General features: G+C 44.8%; 1 pseudogene; it reads right to left on the bottom strand.

The window, feature by feature from the left end:
* Positions 1–22345, bottom strand: part of LOC106591777 (ventricular zone-expressed PH domain-containing protein-like) — a 203813-nt pseudogene that overhangs the window by 10585 nt on the left and 170883 nt on the right.

Below are 22345 nucleotides of genomic sequence, written 5' to 3'. Positions count from 1 at the left end.
GGGGTATAGGTTAGGGTATAGGTTAGGGGTATACATTAGGGTATAGGTTAGGGGTATAGGTTAGGGTATAGGTTAGGGTATAGGTTAGGGAATGGGTTAGGGTATAGGTTAGGGTATAGGTTAGGGATATAGGTTAGGGTATAGGTTAGGGGTATAGGTTAGGGAATAGGTTAGGGGTATATGTTAGGGGTAGAGGTTACGGTATAGGTTAGGGGTATAGGTTAGGGGTATAGGTTAGGGTATAGGTTAGGGGTAACACCAACACTACACACACACACACACACCAACACTACACACACACACCAACACTACACACACACCAACACTACACACCAACACTACACACACACACACCAACCGTACACACACACCAACACTACACACACACACCAACACTACCCACACACCAACACTACACACACACCAACACTACACACACACCAACACTACACACACACACCAACACTACACACACACCAACACTACACACACACACCAACACTACACACACACCAACACACCAACAGCACGATAAATCAGATCAGCTCTAATTACATTGTGGCTGAAGTTGAATGAGCACTGTGTTTTTCCATCATAATGAAGGTGTGTTTCGCTGTGTTTGGTACATGGTGATGACTCATGGGCTTTCTGATGACTACGTGACCTCAACACATTGTTTTACAGTCCTGTTTTCTCAATGGTTCTGATTAGGCAACACTTTTTCCTTTGCACAATCATTATTTCTGCTGTAAAGTCCAATGACCTTAAACTAAGTTCTGCCTCAAAGTAAGTCAGAATCAAACTGATTAGGAGGGATTTGTATCGTTAAAACACAGTGGAGAGCTTCCTCGTCTTCACAGACACACACACACACACACACACACACACACACACACACACACACACACACACACACACACACACACACACACACACACACACACACACACACACACACACACACACACACACACACACACAGACACACACACACCAGCATGCATGAACACACACACACACAAACTGAGTTATTAAAGGGAAGAATGACTGAGGTATTAAAGAGAATGACTGTTACTAAAGGGAAGAATGATTGAGTTATTAAAGGGAAGAATGACTGAGTTATTAAAGGGAAGAATGACTGAGTTATTAAAGGGAATGACTGAGTTATTAAAGGAAATGACTGAGTTATTAAAGGGAATGACTGAGTTATTAAAGGGAAGAATGTGTCATGTCCTGACCCTTGTAAGAGGTCATTTTCTATAGTAGATGGGTCAGGGCGTGACGGGGGTGTTTGGTTGGTTTTCTTGTTTTCTATTTCTAGGTTTTGTGTTCTAGGTTTTCAATTTCTATGTTGTTGCTTTTTTGGGTTGATCTCCAATTGGAGGCAGCTGGTCCTCGTTGCCTCTGATTGGAGATCATATTTAAGTAGGGGGGGTGACAGTTCCCAGTCCAGAGCTTCCGGCGACGTTTTTCAGTCTGGAACCTACTGAGACGGTCTACAGTCCGGAACCTACTGAGACGGCCTACAGTCCGGAACCTACTGAGACGGCCTACAGTCCGGAACCTACTGAGAAGGACCTCAGCCCGGAACCTTCAGTGACACTCCTCAGTCTGGAGCCTCCAGCGATGCTCCTCAGTTCGGAGCCTCCAGCGACGCTCCTTAGTCCGGAGCCTCCAGCGATGCCTCCCAGTCCAGAGCCTTCAGCGGCGGTCTGCAACCCAGAGCCTTCAGCGGCGGTCTGCAGCCCAGAGCCTTCAGCGGTGGCCTGCAGCCCAGATCCTCCAGCGGCAGTCTGCAGCACAGAGCTTCCGGTAATGATCTACAGTCCGATTCTTCTAATAATGATCCACAGGTCGGTGTTACAGAAGCGGAGGGATCTGCGGGCGGAACTGGGGTTACGCCCGGAGCCGGAGCCACCTCCGTTGCTGGAGGATCGGAGGGATAGGAAGGTTCTGGGTTTAGCACCAGAGCCGCCATAGACTTTTGTCACCCTCCCTTCCCTCCCCAGGTGTTTTTGTGGTTGTTTTGTTGGGGGGGGTTTTGTGTGCAGTCGGGGTCTGCACCTTTGGGGGGTGGTGGGGTACTGTTACGTCCTGACCCTTGTAAGAGTTATTAAAGGGAAGAATGACTGTGTTATTAAAGGGAATGACTGAGGTATTAAAGGGAAGAATGACTGAGTTATTAAAGGGAACAATGACTGTGTTATTAAAGGGAATGACTGAGATATTAACAGGAATACTGAGATATTAGTACTGTTTAAAGGGAAGAATGACTGTTTTTAAAATACTTTAAGAATACTGAGTTATTAAAGCGAATGACTGAGTTATTAAAGGGAATGACTGAGTTATTAAAGGGAATGACTGAGATATTAAAGGGAATGACTGTTATTAAAGGGAAGAATGACTGTGTTATTAAAGGGAATGACTGAGTTATTAAAGGGAATGACTGATTTATTAAAGGGAATAACTGTTATTAAAGGGAAGAATGACTGTGTTATTAAAGGTAATGACTGAGGTATTAACGGGAAGAATGACTGAGTTATTAAAGGGAATGACTGAGTTATTAAAGGGAATGACTGATTTATTAAAGGGAATAACTGTTATTAAAGGAAGAATGACTGTGTTATTAAAGGTAATGACTGAGGTATTAAAAGGAATGACTGAGTTATTAAAAGGAAGAAGGACTGAGTTATTACAGGGAAGAATGACTGAGTTATTAAAGGGAATGACTGAGCTATTACAGGGAAGAATGACTCAAGAAGTTGCAGCATCATACTCTGATCTTGGGCGTCACCCATTGATTAATAGCGGGCCAAACTTATAACTCATAGTATGTCGTCTACTAAGGCTCAATACTGGGGCTAAAGTTATTACAATCATCTCTAGTGGATTCCCCAGATAGACATTAGGCCTTGTCACGAAATGGGGTCTCCACTGTTTCAGCCAACATCACATCATGACTCACTTAAAAAGTAGAAAAGGAAAACACATAATGACAGTGACAAGTTTGTTTGTGCCTTCCTTGGAGGGATGTAAATGTGTACGTGTGTGTTTTTAAAATGATTTCTGTCTATGTAAAGGTCTATTTGAAGTGTTCCCCTGTGTATATGCAGTGGTGGAAAAAGTATCCAATTGTCATACTTGAGTAAAAGTATAGATACCGTAATAGAAAGTTACTGAAGTAAAAATGAAAGTTACAGAGTAAAATACTACTTGAGTAAAAGTGTTTGGTTCTAAATATACTTAAGTATCAAAAGTAAAACTATAAATATTTTTCAAATTCCAGACGGCACCATTTCATTGTTTTAAAAATCTAGAGATAGCCAGGGGCTCGATCCAACACAGACATCATTTACAAACGAAGCATGTGTGTTTAGTGAGTCCACCAGATCAGAGGCATTTTCCTGTCCTACTAAATGTAACGAGTACTTTTGGGTGTCAAGGAAAATGTAGGGATTAAATAGGACATTATTTTCATTAGGAATATAGTGCAGTAAAAGTAAAGTTGTCAAAAATATAAATAGTAAAGTACAAATACCCCCCAAAACGACTTAAATAGTACTTGAAAGTGTTTCTACTCAAGTACTTTACGCCACTGTGTATATGATATGATATACGTTATTGTCCCCGAGGGGACATTTGATTTGAACAGCTAAAGTCTAAGTGTGGAAGGGATACATACTGATTTTCCCTTCCGGAAGTGGAGATGGTTTCCTGCCAGGGTGAAGTAGCGAGACTTCCAGCGTTTGATGAACTTCCAGCGAACCTGTTTCTCCTTCAGTTTCCCCTCTATGAGCGGCTGGCCATCCTCGTTCACCACTGGAGAGACAAATCAAAACAACATAATGTTCAATTAGCTGTGATCCACATCCACTCAATGTTACCACCAGCTTATGGAGTGTATGTAGCCATGTGGGAATCAAACCCACAAGCACCCTGCTATAACGTGGGAATCAAACCCACAAGCACCCTGCTCCAACGTGGGAATCAAACCCACAAGCACCCTGCTCCAACGTGGGAATCAAACCCACAAGCACCCTGCTACAATGTGGGAATCAAACCCACAAGCACCCTGCTCCAATGTGGGAATCAAACCCACAAGCACCCTGCTCCAACGTGGGAATCAAACCCACAAGCACCCTGCTACAATGTGGGAATTAAACCCACAATCACCCTGCTCCAACGTGGGAATCAAACCCACAAGCACCCTACTCCAACGTGGGAATCAAACCCACAAGCACCCTGCTACAATGTGGGAATTAAACCCACAAGCACCCTGCTCCAACGTGGGAATCAAACCCACAAGCACCCTGCTCCAATGTGGTAATCAAACCCACAAGCACCCTACTCCAACGTGGGAATCAAACCCACAAGCACCCTGCTCCAATGTGGGAATCAAACCCACAATCACCCTGCTCCAACGTGGGAATCAAACCCACAAGCACCCTGCTCCAACGTGGGAATTAAACCCACAAGCACCCTGCTCCAACGTGGGAATCAAACCCACAATCACCCTGCTCCAACGTGGGAATCAAACCCACAAGCACCCTGCTCCAACGTGGGAATCAAACCCACAAGCACCCTGCTCCAACGTGGGAATCAAACCCACAAGCACCCTGCTCCAACGTGGGAATCAAACCCACAAGCACCCTACTCCAACGTGGGAATCAAACCCACAAGCACCCTGCTCCAACGTGGGAATCAAACCCACAATCACCCTGCTCCAACGTGGGAATCAAACCCACAAGCACCCTGCTCCAATGTGGGAATTAAACCCACAATCACCCTGCTCCAACGTGGGAATCAAACCCACAAGCACCCTACTCCAACGTGGGAATCAAACCCACAAGCACCCTGCTACAATGTGGGAATTAAACCCACAAGCACCCTGCTCCAACGTGGGAATCAAACCCACAAGCACCCTGCTCCAATGTGGTAATCAAACCCACAAGCACCCTACTCCAACGTGGGAATCAAACCCACAAGCACCCTGCTCCAATGTGGGAATCAAACCCACAATCACCCTGCTCCAACGTGGGAATCAAACCCACAAGCACCCTGCTCCAACGTGGGAATTAAACCCACAAGCACCCTGCTCCAACGTGGGAATCAAACCCACAATCACCCTGCTCCAACGTGGGAATCAAACCCACAATCACCCTGCTCCAACGTGGGAATCAAACCCACAAGCACCCTGCTCCAACGTGGGAATCAAACCCACAAGCACCCTGCTCCAACGTGGGAATCAAACCCACAAGCACCCTGCTCCAACGTGGGAATCAAACCCACAAGCACCCTGCTCCAACGTGGGAATCAAACCCACAAGCACCCTGCTCCAACGTGGGAATCAAACCCACAATCACCCTGCTCCAACGTGGGGAATCAAACCCACAAGCACCCTGCTCCAACGTGGGAATCAAACCCACAAGCACCCTGCTCCAACGTGGGAATCAAACCCACAATCACCCTGCTCCAACGTGGGAATAAAACCCACAAGCACCCTGCTCCAACGTGGGAATCAAACCCACAAGCACCCTGCTCCAACGTGGGAATCAAACCCACAAGCACCCTGCTACAACCCACGGAGCCCTTGGAACCACAAAAGAAAACTACAGGAAGACGTGATGATTGAAAATGATGCTGAATATAAATGTAGATGCTATACCCCTATCTTCAGTCTGGTCTATATTCCCAGTAACAGCCCAGTAGGACTATTCCATCCCAGTGTTCCGTATACTCCCCTTCCTTATGTGTTTAATACCTGCCTGCTGTTTTGTATTGTTTAGCACTAAACAAGAGGGATCAGAGCCATGTATTTAGTTCATGCATGGCTCTGTCTGAAATAGAAAACAGCATACAGTAATTGGCCTTCAAACTTATTTTGGACAGAGAGATCACAGCTGTACTGAACTTCCAGACTGAGAAGCACAGCTAAATGAGATGAAATGGCACTAGTTCCAACTATACCTCATTATTGATTAGCATCAGGTATAGCTTTATCAGGAAACAGCATCCCAACCATCCACTTGAGGGATATCGTCAAGTCAAACAGATGAACTGCAGCCTAGCTTATGTTACAAATGAACCACAGGCCAAGGAAATACAATACACCCATTAACACAGTCTCCTCCTATCTCTGCTGTCATTCTCTGTGTTGGTCCAACAAACACACACGCACGCACGCACGCACGCACGCACGCACGCACGCACGCACGCACGCACGCACGCACGCACGCACGCACGCACGCACGCACGCACGCACGCACGCACGCACGCACGCACGCACGCACGCACGCACGCACGCACGCACGCACGCACTCACGCACGCACACACACACACACACACACACACACACACACACACACAGATTTGAGTGACCATAAGTGTCCCTTCACCACCCCACATAGAACCATGTAACCATGAGCTTCCATTCCCAAAACCCTCTCAGTCCCCCGCTGCTGAAACAAAGGACAGGGACTGGTTGGTAATAATGACACAGAGAGGACAGGGACTGGTTGGTAATAATGACACAGAGAGGACAGGGACTGGTTGGTAATAATGACACAGAGAGGACAGGGACTGGTTGGTAATAATGACACAGAGAGGACAGGGACTGGTTGGTAATAATGACACAGAGAGGACAGGGACTGGTTGGTAATAATGACACAGAGAGGACAGGGACTGGTTGGTAATAATGACAGAGAGGACAGGGACTGGTTGGTAATAATGACACAGAGAGGACAGGGACTGGTTGGTAATAATGACACAGAGAGGACAGGGACTGGTTGGTAATAATGACAGAGAGGACAGGGACTGGTTGGTAATAATGACAGAGAGGACAGGGACTGGTTGGTAATAATGACAGAGAGGACAGGGACTGGTTGGTAATAATGACACAGAGAGGACAGGGACTGGTTGGTAATAATGACACAGAGAGGACAGGGACTGGTTGGTAATAATGACACAGAGAGGACAGGGACTGGTCGGTAATAATGACACAGAGAGGACAGGGACTGGTTGGTAATAATGACACAGAGAGGACAGGGACTGGTTGGTAATAATGACAGAGAGGACAGGGACTGGTTGGTAATAATGACAGAGAGGACAGGGACTGGTTGGTAATAATGACAGAGAGAGGACAGGGACTGGTTGGTAATAATGACAGAGAGGACAGGGACTGGTTGGTAATAATGACAGAGAGGACAGGGACTGGTTGGTAATAATGACAGAGAGAGGACAGGGACTGGTTGGTAATAATGACAGAGAGGACAGGGACTGGTTGGTAATAATGACAGAGAGGACAGGGACTGGTTGGTAATAATGACACAGAGAGGACAGGGACTGGTTGGTAATAATGACACAGAGAGGACAGGGACTGGTTGGTAATAATGACAGAGAGGACAGGGACTGGTTGGTAATAATGACACAGAGAGGACAGGGACTGGTTGGTAATAATGACACAGAGAGGACAGGGACTGGCTGGTAATAATGACACAGAGAGGACAGGGACTGGTTGGTAATAATGACAGAGAGGACAGGGACTGGTTGGTAATAATGACACAGAGAGGACAGGGACTGGTTGGTAATAATGACACAGAGAGGACAGGGACTGGTTGGTAATAATGACACAGAGAGGACAGGGACTGGTTGGTAATAATGACACAGAGAGGACAGGGACTGGTTGGTAATAATGACACAGAGAGGACAGGGACTGGTTGGTAATAATGACACAGAGAGGACAGGGACTGGTTGGTAATAATGACAGAGAGGACAGGGACTGGTTGGTAATAATGACACAGAGAGGACAGGGACTGGTTGGTAATAATGACAGAGAGGACAGGGACTGGTTGGTAATAATGACAGAGAGGACAGGGACTGGTTGGTAATAATGACACAGAGAGGACAGGGACTGGTTGGTAATAATGACAGAGAGGACAGGGACTGGTTGGTAATAATGACAGAGAGGACAGGGACTGGTTGGTAATAATGACAGAGGACAGGGACTGGTTGGTAATAATGACAGAGAGGACAGGGACTGGTTGGTAATAATGACAGAGAGGACAGGGACTGGTTGGTAATAATGACAGAGAGGACAGGGACTGGTTGGTAATAATGACAGAGAGGACAGGGACTGGTTGGTAATAATGACACAGAGAGGACAGGGACTGGTTGGTAATAATGACACAGAGAGGACAGGGACTGGTTGGTAATAATGACACAGAGAGGACAGGGACTGGTTGGTAATAATGACACAGAGAGGACAGGGACTGGTTGGTAATAATGACACAGAGAGGACAGGGACTGGTTGGTAATAATGACAGAGAGGACAGGGACTGGTTGGTAATAATGACAGAGAGGACAGGGACTGGTTGGTAATAATGACAGAGAGGACAGGGACTGGTTGGTAATAATGACAGAGAGGACAGGGACTGGTTGGTAATAATGACACAGAGAGGACAGGGACTGGTTGGTAATAATGACAGAGAGGACAGGGACTGGTTGGTAATAATGACACAGAGAGGACAGGGACTGGTTGGTAATAATGACACAGAGAGGACAGGGACTGGTTGGTAATAATGACAGAGAGGACAGGGACTGGTTGGTAATAATGACACAGAGAGGACAGGGACTGGTTGGTAATAATGACAGAGAGGACAGGGACTGGTTGGTAATAATGACACAGAGAGGACAGGGACTGGTTGGTAATAATGACAGAGAGGACAGGGACTGGTTGGTAATAATGACACAGAGAGGACAGGGACTGGTTGGTAATAATGACACAGAGAGGACAGGGACTGGTTGGTAATAATGACAGAGAGGACAGGGACTGGTTGGTAATAATGACACAGAGAGGACAGGGACTGGTTGGTAATAATGACAGAGAGGACAGGGACTGGTTGGTAATAATGGCTAGTTAACATGTTTATCTCCTGCATGTTTTCACATTGATTAATGTAAGTTGACTCAGTAAGTCATATAACAGGAATGTGTGCTTGGGAAGAATATCACATCCTGGTATACTGGCACCAGAACAGGACAGAACGCCTGGGGTCTGGACGGACACACACACACACACACACACACACACACACACACACACACACACACACACACACACACACACACACACACACACACACACACACACACACACACACACACACACACACACACACACACACACACACACACACACACACACACACACACACACACACACACACACACACACACTTGTACACAAACTAACACACAGATACACACTGGCTCAATGTCTGGTCCGATTAGTTACACTCTGCCCACATTGTCTCTCTCTTGTGTTTATCTGGTCTGGTTTCCTGTGTGTGGTTTAGTTTAGTGTGTGTGTGTGTGTGTGTGTGTGTGTGTGTGTGTGTGTGTGTGTGTGTGTGTGTGTGTGTGTGTGTGTGTGTGTGTGTGTGTGTGTGTGTTTGTGTGTTTGGGGTGTGTGGGTGTATGACTCTAGGCGACACTGGTACTCTGGGCCAATTTACCAGAGCCAGCCTGGTCCAGAACCAAACAAAGTGGCCCTTTGTCTGTATAGCGATGAGTAAAACAGGAGGCCTGAGTCATAGAGAGACTCTAACCATTACCACATACACACAGGCCCAGTCTGGCTCCTCCACTCACACACAGGAACAGCCTTTTACGGCCACAGAACTCTCAATCCTCCCTGGGTTCTAGAACAGAACACTAGTCTGGAACACACACAGAGAGACTGTGCCACGCAGGACACGGACACAACTGTAAAAAATAGAACTACCACAAAGAAGACACAGAGTTCTATCTAATCTGTGTTCTGCACATGCCTGCTAACTAAAATGTCGCTGACAGATATGGCAGCTCTGCTTCTAGCTCCTAAGATCTCTGCTTCAGTGGAAAGCTTGGCTCCACACACAGTGTGTTGAAATTCCCCTGTCAAAGAAAACGGTGGCCAAAACGTATTCAGTCCTACTAGGCAAAAACTGGTTGAATCAACATTGTTTCCACGTCATTTCAACATGGAAAACTGATTGTATTTGCAAAACATCATGAGTTTACCAGTCAGATTGCCAAGGTTAGAGCTTCTAAATTTACCCGTCAGATTGCCAAGGTTAGAGCTTCTACATTTACCAGTCAGATTGCCATAAAAAGGCTCTCTATGGTCACGCCCTGACCATAGAGAGCCTTTTTATTCACTATTTTGGTTAGGTCGGGGTGTGACTAGGGGGGGGGGGTTCTATCTAGGTGTTTTATTTCTATGTTGGCCTGGTATGGTTCCCAATCAGAGGCAGCTGTTTATCGTTGTCTCTGATTGGGGATCATATTTAGGCAGCCATTTCCCCACTGTGTTTTGTGGGATCTTGTTTTGAGTTAGTGCATGTAGCACCTCTGATGTTACGGTTAGTTGTTTGTTTCCTTTTGTTTTGTAAATTTCACTAAATAAAATATGTGGAACTCAGAGCACGCTGCCCCTTTGTCCGTCTCTCCACACAACCGTGACACAGATTACCAGGGTTAGAGGCGATAAATTTACCAGTCAGATTACCAGGGTTTAGAGGCTCTAAATTTACCAGTCAGATTACCAGGGTTAGAGGCGATAAATTTACCAGTAAGATTACCAGTCAGATTACCAGTCAGATTGCCAGGGTTAGAGGCTCTAAATTTACCAGTCAGATTACCCAGTTTAGAGGCTCTAAATTTACCAGTCAGATTACCAGTCAGATTGGTTGGTTGTTTCATTTCTATCTCTTCTATCTCACACATGAGGCTGACTATGGAATGTGTGTGGTTGTGTGTTGTGGTTTTTACAATGACAAGACTTGTTGCGCATTCAGTGGAATTGAATGCTCATCTCTCTCCAGGGTTTAGAGGGATGAACTTCAATAACCAGTACTGCTGAGATAACCCAGAGCAGATGTATTACAGAGAAGATCTGGCCATCAGTTGGTACTGGAGATTAGATACCTCAGATTCCTCTGGACATCATCATACCATTACAGTCCTCCTGGTCCGAGTGACTCACTGTATGACCAAGAATCTGTATGAGTCAATATCAAAGTATTATTAGATCTACGCTATGTATGTGTGTGCATATTTCTATTTGTTTGACTGTGTGTGTGTGTGTGTGTGTGTGTGTGCATGTGCGTGCGTGCGTGCGTGCGTGCGTGTGTATAGGACCTCCAGAGCATCTGTGCACCACATCATCTCCTCCAAGTCCACTGTTCGTTTGCTTCTACAGGTCACCTCCATTGATTACACATTTTACATTTCCTACGCTGAGAATGGCTTATTTGTTTGTCTGTTTGTGGTTATGGCAGTCATTTGGGAGAGATCGGCAGGAAACAGTAAACCTTGTTCATACCGTAGTAAATGTTGGAGGAAAAACAAGGAAAGGGGGATTGAAAGGAGACATTATGGCATCAGTCCTCGTCTGTTTTATTCTAGTGGGCCCAAAGCTTCCCAGTGGAGCACAAGACCTCCAACCCTAGGGCCCAAAGCTTCCCAGTGGAGAACAAGGCCTCCAACCCTAGGGCCCAAAGCTTCCCAGTGGAGAACAAGGCCTCCAACCCTAGGGCCCAAAGCTTCCCAGTGGAGAACAAGGCCTCCAACCCTAGGGCCCAAAGCTTCCCAGTGGAGAACAAGGCCTCCAACCCTAGGGCCCATAGCTTCCCAGTGAAGAACAAGGCCTACAACCCTAGGGCCCAAAGCTTCCCAGTGGAGAACAAGGCCTCCAACCCTAGGCCCCATAGCTTCCCAGTGAAGAACAAGGCCTACAACCCTAGGGCCCAAAGCTTCCCAGTGGAGAACAAGGCCTCCAACCCTAGGGCCCAAAGCTTCCCAGTGGAGAACAAAGCCTCCGACCATAGGGCCCAAAGCTTCCCAGTGGAGAACAAGGCCTCCAACCCTAGGCCCCATAGCTTCCCAGTGAAGAACAAGGCCTACAACCCTAGGGCCCAAAGCTTCCCAGTGGAGAACAAGGCCTCCAACCCTAGGGCCCAAAGCTTCCTAGTGACTCCTGAACCAGGTGGTTCAGTACATACAGTGAATTCGGAAGGTATTGAGACCCCTTGACTTTTACCACATTTTGTGATATTACAGCCTTATTCTAAAATGGATTCAAATATTTTTTTACCCTCATCAATCTGCACACAATACCCCATAACGACAAAGCGAAAACAGGTTTTTAGAAATATGACAATGCAGGAGCCAGAGCCCGGACTTGAACCTGATCAAAAATCTCTGGACAGACCTGAAAATAGCTGTGCAGCGACGCTCCCCATCCAACCTGACAGAGCTTGAGAGGATCTGCAGAGAAGAATGGGAGCAACAAATACAGGTGTGCCAAGCTTGTAGCGTCATACCCAAGGAGACTTGAGGCTGTAATCGCCAAAGGTGCTTCATCAAAGTAATGAGTAAAGGGTCTGAATACTTATGTAAATGTGATATTTCAGTTTTTTTAAACAATTGAATCAATTTTAGAATAAGGCTGTAACATAACAAAATGTGGAAAAAGTCAAGGGGCATGAAAACTTTCAGAATGCACAGTATGGCTGGTACAGAGGAACAAAATTACAACCAGGAACATCAAAACATGCCATTACAAAACCAGGACCAGCTGCTTTGCTTCTCCCAACATGTCCAGATCTGTAAAATGTGTTCCAAGACAAGGCCCAGGTCTTCAATCAAATGAAAAGCACACACTTTCACTAGGGGGTTGTTTTAGTTAGGGAACATGGTGGTTATTCTGTTGACAACAACCATGCCCTTGACAGCAGCAACCATATATTATGTTAGACACACAACGGTATATTTTCTGAAAGCCATCACGTATCCAAGATTTGCTACAGCCGTGAATCCCAGAGGCGAATATAATGTCCGGATAGTTTTTTTCCCAGATTGATGATGATGAAACGGTTAGGACCTTGGGAACATTCCAGCTTTTTGGATACCCTGGGAGGCTTTTCCATTGTGCAGATCATATGTGTGTGTGTATTATGACTTAATATGTGTGCTAAGAGACTGACATCGTTCTGACTTCTGACAACTTTCCAAATATAGAATAACACTAGTATTAATTAATATTCTATTGTTCCAACAGTTATAATTCATATTCTATTGTTCCAACAGTATTAATTCATATTCTATTGTTCCAACAGTATTAATCCATATTCTATTGTTCCAACAGTTCTAATTCATAATCTATTGTTCCAACAGTTCTAATTCATAATCTATTGTTCCAACAGTATTAATTCATATTCTATTGTTCCAACAGTATTAATTCATAATCTATTGTTCCAACAGTTCTAATTCATAATCTATTGTTCCAACAGTATTAATTCATATTCTATTGTTCCAACAGTTCTAGTTAAAGAAGCTGTTAAATACTGACATCACCTCCGTATCAAGACCATTTATGGTGAGTCATTATTACACCGGTCCATTGTGTAATAGTGTCAAATCAAATCAAATGTTATTTGTCACATGGAGCGAATACAACAGGTGTAGACCTTACAGTGAAATGCTGAATACAACAGGTGTAGACCTCACAGTTAAATGCTGAATACAACAGGTGTAGACCTCACAGTTAAATGCTGAATACAACAGGTGTAGTAGACCTCACAGTTAAATGCTGAATACAACAGGTGTAGACCTCACAGTTAAATGCTGAATACAACAGGTGTAGACCTCACAGTTAAATGCTGAATACAACAGGTGTAGACCTCACAGTTAAATGCTGAATACAACAGGTGTAGACCTCACAGTTAAATGCTGAATACAACAGGTGTAGACCTCACAGTTAAATGCTGAATACAACAGGTGTAGACCTCACAGTTAAATGCTGAATACAACAGGTGTAGACCTCACAGTTAAATGCTGAATACAACAGGTAAGCCCTTTAACCAACAACGCAGATTTAAGAAGAAAAAAAAGTGTTCAGGAAGAATTTACTCAAACAAACTGAAGTAAAAAATAGATTAAAAATGTAAATAATTATATACATTAAAAATAGGTAAAGACACGATGTGTGTCAGTACCATTCAAAGCATGGCTCATTTTAGCACTTTATCCCAGGAGGTCACCTCATTATACAGGACACTACACACAACCACCTCATTATACAGGACACTACACACAACCACCTCATTATACAGGACACTACACACAACCACCTCATTACACAGGACACTACACACAACCACCTCATTATTCAGGACACTACACACAACCACCTCATTATACAGGACACTACACACAACCACCTCATTATACAGGACACTACACACAACCACCTCATTACACAGGACACTACACACAACCACCTCATTATACAGGACACTACACACAACCACCTCATTATACAGTACACTACACACAACCACCTCATTATACAGGACACTACACACAACCACCTCATTATACAGGACACTACACACAACCACCTCATTATACAGGACACTACACACACAACCACCTCATTATGCAGTAAACTACACACAACCACCTCATTATACAGGACTCTACACACACAACCACCTCATTATACAGGACACTACACACAACCACCTCATTATACAGGACACTACACACAACCACCTCATTATACAGGACACTACACACAACCACCTCATTATACAGGACACTACACACAACCACCTCATTATACAGTATACTACACACAACCACCTCATTATACAGGACACTACACACAACCACCTCATTATACAGGACACTACACACAACCACCTCATTATACAGGACACTACACACAACCACCTCATTATACAGGACACTACACACAACCACCTCATTATACAGGACACTACACACAATCACCTCATTATACAGTATACTACACACAACCACCTCATTATACAGGACACTACACACAACCACCTCATTATACAGGACACTACACACAAGCCAAATAAAAGCCACATGTGATTAGTACGTACAGTACCAGTGCAATTAGGGAGAGATGAATAACTAGCCGGGAGAACAAAAATATAGTGGAGGAATGACTACACTTTACAGTTATAGCAATCTTTTACAATCAGAGATGGTGCCTTGGGTATGGCATGTGTGTGTGTGTGTGTGTGTGTGTGTGTGTGTGTGTGTGTGTGTGTGTGTGTGTGTGTGTGTGTGTGTTTTCCTGGGAGATAAGAGGGTGATGACAGATTGTTGACAGGGTAGAAGGAGAGAAAGAAAAGCTTTGGACAGAAAAGTTCCTTAACCATAATGTATTGTAATGGGGGAGGCCCTTCTCCTTAACCATAATGTATTGTAATGGGGGTGGCCCTTCTCCTTAACCATAATGTATTGTAATGGGGGAGGCCCTTCTCCTTAACCATAATGTATTGTAATGGGGGAGGCCCTTCTCCTTAACCATAATGTATTGTAATGGGGAGGCCCTTCTCCTTAACCATAATGTATTGTAATGGGGGTGGCCCTTCTCCTTAACCATAATGTATTGTAATGGGGGAGGCCCTTCTCCTTAACCATAATGTATTGTAATGGGGGTGGCCCTTCTCCTTAACCATAATGTATTGTAATGGGGGAGGCCCTTCTCCTTAACCATAATGTATTGTAATGGGGGTGGCCCTTCTCCTTAACCATAATGTATTGTAATGGGGGAGGCCCTTCTCCTTAACCATAATGTATTGTAATGGGGGAGGCCCTTCTCCTTAACCATAATGTATTGTAATGGGGGAGGCCCTTCTCCTTAACCATAATGTATTGTAATGGGGGAGGCCCTTCTCCTTAACCATAATGTATTGTAATGGGGGTGGCCCTTCTCCTTAACCATAATGTATTGTAATGGGGGTGGCCCTTCTCCTTAACCATAATGTATTGTAATGGGGGAGGCCCTTCTCCTTAACCATAATGTATTGTAATGGGGAGGCCCTTCTCCTTAACCATAATGTATTGTAATGGGGGAGGCCTTTCTCCTTAACCATAATGTATTGTAATGGGGGAGGCCCTTCTCCTTAACCATAATGTATTGTAATGGGGGAGGCCCTTCTCCTTAACCATAATGTATTGTAATGGGGGTGGCCCTTCTCCTTAACCATAATGTATTGTAATGGGGGTGGCCCTTCTCCTTAACCATAATGTATTGTAATGGGGGAGGCCCTTCTCCTTAACCATAATGTATTGTAATGGGGGTGGCCCTTCTCCTTAACCATAATGTATTGTAATGGGGGTGGCCCTTCTCCTTAACCATAATGTATTGTAATGGGGGTGGCCCTTCTCCTTAACCATAATGTATTGTAATGGGGGTGGCCATTCTCCTTTACCATAATGTATTGTAATGGGGGTGGCCCTTCTCCTTAACCATAATGTATTGTAATGGGGGTGGCCCTTCTCCTTAACCATAATGTATTGTAATGGGGGTGGCCCTTCTCCTTAACCATAATGTATTGTAATGGGGGAGGCCCTTCTCCTTAACCATAATGTATTGTAATGGGGGAGGCCCTTCTCCTTAACCATAATGTATTGTAATGGGGGAGGCCCTTCTCCTTAACCATAATGTATTGTAATGGGGGAGGCCCTTCTCCTTAACCATAATGTATTGTAATGGGGGAGGCCCTTCTCCTTAACCATAATGTGTTGTAATGGGGGTGGCCCTTCTCCTTAACCATAATGTATTGTAATGGGGGAGGCCCTTCTCCTTAACCATAATGTATTGTAATGGGGGTGGCCCTTCTCCTTAACCATAATGTATTGTAATGGGGGAGGCCCTTCTCCTTAACCATAATGTATTGTAATGGGGGTGGCCCTTCTCCTTAACCATAATGTATTGTAATGGGGGAGGCCCTTCTCCTTAACCATAATGTATTGTAATGGGGGTGGCCCTTCTCCTTAACCATAATGTATTGTAATGGGGGAGGCCCTTCTCCTTAACCATAATGTATTGTAATGGGGGAGGCCCTTCTCCTTAACCATAATGTATTGTAATGGGAGAGGCCCTTCTCCTTAACCATAATGTATTGTAATGGGGGTGGCCCTTCTCCTTAACCATAATGTATTGTAATGGGGTGGCCCTTCTCCTTAACCATAATGTATTGTAATGGGGGAGGCCCTTCTCCTTAACCATAATGTATTGTAATGGGGGAGGCCCTTCTCCTTAACCATAATGTATTGTAATGGGGAGGCCCTTCTCCTTAACCATAATGTATTGTAATGGGGGAGGCCCTTCTCCTTAACCATAATGTATTGTAATGGGGGAGGCCCTTCTCCTTAACCATAATGTATTGTAATGGGGGAGGCCCTTCTCCTTAACCATAATGTATTGTAATGGGGAGGCCCTTCTCCTTAACCATAATGTATTGTAATGGGGGAGGCCCTTCTCCTTAACCATAATGTATTGTAATGGGGAGGCCCTTCTCCTTAACCATAATGTATTGTAATGGGGGAGGCCCTTCTCCTTAACCATAATGTATTGTAATGGGGGAGGCCCTTCTCCTTAACCATAATGTATTGTAATGGGGGAGGCCCTTCTCCTTAACCATAATGTATTGTAATGGGGGAGGCCCTTCTCCTTAACCATAATGTATTGTAATGGGGGTGGCCCTTCTCCTTAACCATAATGTATTGTAATGGGGGAGGCCCTTCTCCTTAACCATAATGTATTGTAATGGGGGAGGCCCTTCTCCTTAACCATAATGTATTGTAATGGGGGTGGCCCTTCTCCTTAACCATAATGTATTGTAATGGGGGTGGCCCTTCTCCTTAACCATAATGTATTGTAATGGGGGAGGCCCTTCTCCTTAACCATAATGTATTGTAATGGGGGTGGCCCTTCTCCTTAACCATAATGTATTGTAATGGGGGAGGCCCTTCTCCTTAACCATAATGTATTGTAATGGGGGAGGCCCTTCTCCTTAACCATAATGTATTGTAATGGGGAGGCCCTTCTCCTTAACCATAATGTATTGTAATGGGGGTGGCCCTTCTCCTTAACCATAATGTATTGTAATGGGGGAGGCCCTTCTCCTTAACCATAATGTATTGTAATGGGGGTGGCCCTTCTCCTTAACCATAATGTATTGTAATGGGGGTGGCCCTTCTCCTTAACCATAATGTATTGTAATGGGGGAGGCCCTTCTCCTTAACCTTCATGTATTGTAATGGGGGAGGCCCTTCTCCTTAACCATAATGTATTGTAATGGGGGAGGCCCTTCTCCTTAACCATAATGTATTGTAATGGGGGAGGCCCTTCTCCTTAACCATAATGTATTGTAATGGGGAGGCCCTTCTCCTTAACCATAATGTATTGTAATGGGGGTGGCCCTTCTCCTTAACCATAATGTATTGTAATGGGGGTGGCCCTTCTCCTTAACCATAATGTATTGTAATGGGGGTGGCCCTTCTCCTTAACCATAATGTATTGTAATGGGGGAGGCCCTTCTCCTTAACCATAATGTATTGTAATGGGGGTGGCCCTTCTCCTTAACCATAATGTATTGTAATGGGGGTGGCCCTTCTCCTTAACCATAATGTATTGTAATGGGGGAGGCCCTTCTCCTTAACCATAATGTATTGTAATGGGGGAGGCCCTTCTCCTTAACCATAATGTATTTTAATGGGGGAGGCCCTTCTCCTTAACCATAATGTATTTTAATGGGGGAGGCCCTTCTCCTTAACCATAATGTATTGTAATGGGGGAGGCCCTTCTCCTTAACCATAATGTATTGTAATGGGGGAGGCCCTTCTCCTTAACCATAATGTATTGTAATGGGGGAGGCCCTTCTCCTTAACCATAATGTATTGTAATGGGAGAGGCCCTTCTCCTTAACCATAATGTATTGTAATGGGGGTGGCCCTTCTCCTTAACCATAATGTATTGTAATGGGGGTGGCCCTTCTCCTTAACCATAATGTATTGTAATGGGGGAGGCCCTTCTCCTTAACCATAATGTATTGTAATGGGGGAGGCCCTTCTCCTTAACCATAATGTATTGTAATGGGGGAGGCCCTTCTCCTTAACCATAATGTATTGTAATGGGGGAGGCCCTTCTCCTTAACCATAATGTATTGTAATGGGGGAGGCCCTTCTCCTTAACCATAATGTATTGTAATGGGGGAGGCCCTTCTCCTTAACCATAATGTATTGTAATGGGGGAGGCCCTTCTCCTTAACCATAATGTATTGTAATGGGGGAGGCCCTTCTCCTTAACCATAATGTATTGTAATGGGGGAGGCCCTTCTCCTTAACCATAATGTATTGTAATGGGGGAGGCCCTTCTCCTTAACCATAATGTATTGTAATGGGGGAGGCCCTTCTCCTTAACCATAATGTATTGTAATGGGGGAGGCCCTTCTCCTTAACCATAATGTATTGTAATGGGGGTGGCCCTTCTCCTTAACCATAATGTATTGTAATGGGGGAGGCCCTTCTCCTTAACCATAATGTATTGTAATGGGGGAGGCCCTTCTCCTTAACCATAATGTATTGTAATGGGGGAGGCCCTTCTCCTTAACCATAATGTATTGTAATGGGGGTGGCCCTTCTCCTTAACCATAATGTATTGTAATGGGGGAGGCCCTTCTCCTTAACCATAATGTATTGTAATGGGGGAGGCCCTTCTCCTTAACCATAATGTATTGTAATGGGGTGGCCCTTCTCCTTAACCATAATGTATTGTAATGGGGGTGGCCCTTCTCCTTAACCATAATGTATTGTAATGGGGGAGGCCCTTCTCCTTAACCATAATGTATTGTAATGGGGGTGGCCCTTCTCCTTAACCATAATGTATTGTAATGGGGGAGGCCCTTCTCCTTAACCATAATGTATTGTAATGGGGGAGGCCCTTCTCCTTAACCATAATGTATTGTAATGGGGAGGCCCTTCTCCTTAACCATAATGTATTGTAATGGGGGTGGCCCTTCTCCTTAACCATAATGTATTGTAATGGGGGAGGCCCTTCTCCTTAACCATAATGTATTGTAATGGGGGTGGCCCTTCTCCTTAACCATAATGTATTGTAATGGGGGTGGCCCTTCTCCTTAACCATAATGTATTGTAATGGGGGAGGCCCTTCTCCTTAACCATAATGTATTGTAATGGGGGAGGCCCTTCTCCTTAACCATAATGTATTGTAATGGGGGAGGCCCTTCTCCTTAACCATAATGTATTGTAATGGGGGAGGCCCTTCTCCTTAACCATAATGTATTGTAATGGGGGAGGCCCTTCTCCTTAACCATAATGTATTGTAATGGGGGTGGCCCTTCTCCTTAACCATAATGTATTGTAATGGGGGTGGCCCTTCTCCTTAACCATAATGTATTGTAATGGGGGTGGCCCTTCTCCTTAACCATAATGTATTGTAATGGGGGAGGCCCTTCTCCTTAACCATAATGTATTGTAATGGGGGTGGCCCTTCTCCTTAACCATAATGTATTGTAATGGGGGTGGCCCTTCTCCTTAACCATAATGTATTGTAATGGGGGAGGCCCTTCTCCTTAACCATAATGTATTGTAATGGGGGAGGCCCTTCTCCTTAACCATAATGTATTTTAATGGGGGAGGCCCTTCTCCTTAACCATAATGTATTTTAATGGGGGAGGCCCTTCTCCTTAACCATAATGTATTGTAATGGGGGAGGCCCTTCTCCTTAACCATAATGTATTGTAATGGGGGAGGCCCTTCTCCTTAACCATAATGTATTGTAATGGGGGAGGCCCTTCTCCTTAACCATAATGTATTGTAATGGGGGTGGCCCTTCTCCTTAACCATAATGTATTGTAATGGGGGAGGCCCTTCTCCTTAACCATAATGTGTTGTAATGGGGGTGGCCCTTCTCCTTAACCATAATGTATTGTAATGGGGAGGCCCTTCTCCTTAACCATAATGTATTGTAATGGGGTGGCCCTTCTCCTTAACCATAATGTATTGTAATGGGGGAGGCCCTTCTCCTTAACCATAATGTATTGTAATGGGGGTGGCCCTTCTTAACCATAATGTATTGTAATGGGGGAGGCCCTTCTCCTTAACCATAATGTATTGTAATGGGGGAGGCCCTTCTCCTTAACCATAATGTATTGTAATGGGGGTGGCCCTTCTCCTTAACCATAATGTGTTGTAATGGGGGTGGCCCTTCTCCTTAACCATAATGTATTGTAATGGGGTGGCCCTTCTCCTTAACCATAATGTATTGTAATGGGGGAGGCCCTTCTCCTTAACCATAATACTAATACAGTTATGTTGAAGGATGTAGCACAGTTGAGATGAGGATCCATGTTTAAATATACCCATAATGCCATATGACCAAGGCCCTGGAGCCAAAACACCTGATTTAACCAAACAAGGTCCTGATGATTAGCTGATCAGTACAATCAGGTGTGTTAGTGTTGGACTTGAAAAACAGCGTCTGTTTAACCTCTAGCTCTTCAGGACTAGGGGTTTACAGCAGAAAGATGTTTCAAATCAACCCAGAATCACCACTCCTCCCCACTGTTTTATATTCAACAGTAAGGTAAACACTCAGACTTGGCAGGTGCAGTGATTCTCTATGGGTCACTGCTGAGTATTGCACACTGAAGGTTGTATGGTTGAATCCCTGGTGGGATATGCTTGTTACACACTGGGGGTCAGAATCAGATATTTTCCCTGATTCGCTCCAGTAAGTACTTCATCATTCCCTAAATGTGTATGTGTATTAATCATGGGCTTGTCATCAGGGACAGAGCCAGAAACCAAGCAAAAACAGACCATGCTCATGTTATTCAAAAATAACCCAGTAGGACTACTCTATAACAGGCCATGATGGTGTTATTCAACCAGAACCCAGTAGGACTACTCTATAACAGGCCATGATGGTGTTATTCAACCAGAACCCAGTAGGACTACTCTATAACAGGCCATGATGGTGTTATTCAACCAGAACCCAGTAGGCCTACTCTATAACAGGCCATGATGGTGTTATTCAACCAGAACCCAGTAGGACTACTCTATAACAGGCCATGATGGTGTTATTCAACCAGAACCCAGTAGGCCTACTCTATAACAGGCCATGATGGTGTTATTCAACCAGAACCCAGTAGGACTACTCTATAACAGGCCATGATGGTGTTATTCAACCAGAACCCAGTAGGCCTACTCTATAACAGGCCATGATGGTGTTATTTAACCAGAACCCAGTAGGCCTACTCTATAACAGGCCATGATGGTGTTATTCAACCAGAACCCAGTAGGCCTACTCTATAACAGGCCATGATGGTGTTATTCAACCAGAACCCAGTAGGCCTACTCTATAACAGGCCATGATGGTGTTATTCAACCAGAACCCAGTAGGCCTACTCTATAACAGGCCATGATGGTGTTATTCAACCAGAACCCAGTAGG

Source organism: Salmo salar, chromosome ssa09 (genome assembly GCF_905237065.1).
Source record: "Salmo salar chromosome ssa09, Ssal_v3.1, whole genome shotgun sequence".
In the NCBI taxonomy this organism is placed as follows: Eukaryota; Metazoa; Chordata; class Actinopteri; order Salmoniformes; family Salmonidae; genus Salmo; species Salmo salar.
The sequence above is the reverse complement of the archived record's forward strand: the minus strand, read 5'-3'. Positions and strand labels throughout refer to the sequence as shown.